The sequence below is a fragment of the Octopus bimaculoides genome, chromosome 10, assembly GCF_001194135.2.
Source record: "Octopus bimaculoides isolate UCB-OBI-ISO-001 chromosome 10, ASM119413v2, whole genome shotgun sequence".
NCBI lineage: Eukaryota > Metazoa > Mollusca > Cephalopoda > Octopoda > Octopodidae > Octopus > Octopus bimaculoides.
The window spans coordinates 45,747,292-45,750,506 of NC_068990.1; positions in this window are offsets into that span (position 1 = coordinate 45,747,292).

Sequence of the window (3,215 nt, forward strand, 5' to 3'; positions counted from 1 at the left end):
ATATATATATATATATATATAAATACACATTCTTAACACTATTCATGCCACCCATGTTCACTCACTGCTCTCCCCTTCCCTCCACCCTCCACTCTCCTTTCACACTCTCCCAAACTTACCTGCCCACTCACCCTATCCAGTCCTCTGCATCACTTATTATATACACATCCCTGTAACTTGAGAGTATACCTCATCAAATATTCACTATCCCCTTGCTCCCTCTCTCTTTTCTTTTTCTCTCCTCTCCCTCTCCTCTCTTTTTCCAACTGGGGTAACCATGTATCTACTGTAGGATGCCTGTTCCTGTCTCTCTATCATACTGTAACCTCTCGTCACCTGGCACAAAGTCACCTGACACAAAGTCACCTCCTTCAGTTAAGGAGTCTTGTCTTGCAGGGTACTTTGGTGAACTTCCTGGTGCTGAGGGCACATAAAAAAACACCCTGTATAATCTGTGAAGTGGTTGGCATTAGGAAGGGCATTCTGCCATAAAAACCATTCAACTCATGCTAGTATAGAAAGCAGATATTAAATGATGAGGATGTTGATATATATATATATATATATGTATATAAATGAAAAATGCATTAAATACTACAAAACATACACATAGGACAGACACAGAAGGACCATAATTCTTCATCAGTTATTGACCAAAACATACCAATACCTAGTTTCATGCCTTTAACGATAAGACTGAGAACTTTGTTCATCAGTGGCACCTGCAAGATTTGTGTACAATTAGGGCTCAAGCAAACAAGACAATACAGAATAGACATACAAAAGTAAACAAATGTAATTTGAAATGATAGACGGAGACAATATATAAAGCCTTTTGGCCAAACATGAGAATCATGGGTAATGCCTGGAAGAAATCCTCAAATAGATATGAGAAAAAGAGAATTAGTAAGAGAGGAGAAAAAGTTGACCGGCACACTAGATGTCCAGTGGCAAAAAGGCAGAGAAGAGAAAATTAGTCACGACTCATGTGTGAGCAGTAGATAGAAGGGAAGGAGGATGAGAGAGAGAGAGAACAGTGGAAGGAAGAGAGAAAGTCTACAATTAAGTGTGAGAAGATGAGAGAGAGGGAGAGAGGAAGTAAAGATGCTAGAAAAGGAATGTTAGGACGAGAGAGAAAGAAAGATAGATTTACAAAAAATATATAGAAACTTACTGTTAACAAAAGTCGGGATGCATGGCTGGGTCATCTTATAAATAATACAGTTTTTTTACACTTCTATTATTTTTCAAAATCACAATAAACAAAGTTCTTTTTTAATCTAAAATATACTCTCCTTCATTTTCTACAATGCTCTTCCATCTATCTGGTAGACTTGCAAGGCCCCTCTTCCAAAATTCACTTGTCCATCATGAAAAATACTCCTCCAGTACTGTTCTGACCTTGTCTACAGAATTCATATTTTTTCCATCCAGATGATTCTGAAGACGATGGAAAAAATGATAATGAAATGGGGCATTGTCTGGTAAATATGGTGGGTCGGGCATCATTTCCCATTCAAACTGCGCCAGCCTTTGGAATGTCATCCTTGCTGTATGTAACTGAGCATTATCCTGATGGATGAACACCTTTCGTCATGAAATCAAAGATGGTCATTTTTCTTCTAGCACTGACTTAAGATGCTCACAGTAGATCTCCTTTGTTATCATTTGGTTTGGGTTTAAAAGTTCAAAGTGGACTAAACCTTTCATATCCCACCAAACAGATAACAACACCTTACATGGGTGAAGACCTTCTTTAGCCTGGAGTGCCGGTGTTTCTCCTTTCCCTACTTACTGTCTTTGGCACTTGACATTTTTATGGAGAACCCATTTCTCATCACCAGTCACTATTCGGTTCAAAAGAGGTTCATTTGTGAAATGTGACAACAAAGAAGAGCATACATTCACTCTCTGCATGCAATTAGACTTGGAAAGTTTGTGAGGAACCCATTGATTCAATTTGCTGACTTTTCCAATGGCACATGGTTGTCAATGAATGGTTGAATGACCAAATCCAAGCTTCTCTGCTAGTTCCTCAATAGTTATGATAGGATTTTATTCCACCAGGGTTTGCAGGACATCCTTGTCGAGCTCTACAGATCTTCCTGGATGAGACTCATTTTCTAGGCTGTAATTTCCAGCTCAGAATTTCTGGAACAACAATTGACACTGTCTTATGCTTATTGTCTGATTCCCATATACTGCATTAATATTTCTCACACTTTCCATTGCATTGTTTATTGAACTCATAAAACTTTGAAAAAATAAAGCTTTGAAGAAATAACTGTGAAAATTGAACTGCACTCTTCAAAACTTGCACTAAGAATAAGTAAAAAGTAAAATTACTACCTGCTTTTATAGTAAGTTGATGCAAGTAGTTTATGCTGCTCTCCTCTGACATTTCGTTCATGCAATTGAAAAAAAACACTTTATTTATGGGATGACCCAATATATGTATATATATATATATATATATATATATATATATATATGTATGTATGTATAATTTTATATAGTTCATATATATTTCTTAAAGTTAAAAGTTATGGCTGGTCATAGAGTAACCATTGGTTTTGTGCCTATAAAGTGCTTAGCAGTATAAGCCACTCGTCAGATTCAAATGGCTGAAGGTGCATAACCTCTCTAGAACTCAAGAGAGAAATACATAATGGTCAGTTAGTTCTGTAAACAAAAAATAAATGTCCATGCTTTAGGTGGGATGGGGTCATCCCTCTTACATCGGCTCTGGCTATGGTGATATTCAAAGGAGCTGTGGCAGGACTATTGAAAGAATGTGGAATTCCAAGTTTGAAGTAGAAAACATTTTAGATGGGGGCATTGACTGAATACTTCCTTCCTGGAGTTTAAAAATGTCCCCAAGTTGAGTGAGTTTTTTAGGATTCTTGTCCTCTCAGCCAAGCAAAGCTTACACCATTTACTCCCATTTATATAACCCCTAGGTTGTTCAAGGAGCTTCCATTTAATTACATATGGGATTCCTTCCTCTTGTAAGTGCCATATGTAGCTGGTTATGGACATGATGTTGTGAAACCAATAATCATTCTATGACCAGCCATAACTTTTAACTTCCTAAAATATATATATATATATATATATATATATATATAGAGAGAGAGAGAGAGAGATACATAGATAGATAGATATAGCTATATACATACATATATATGCATATATACATACATATACATATATAT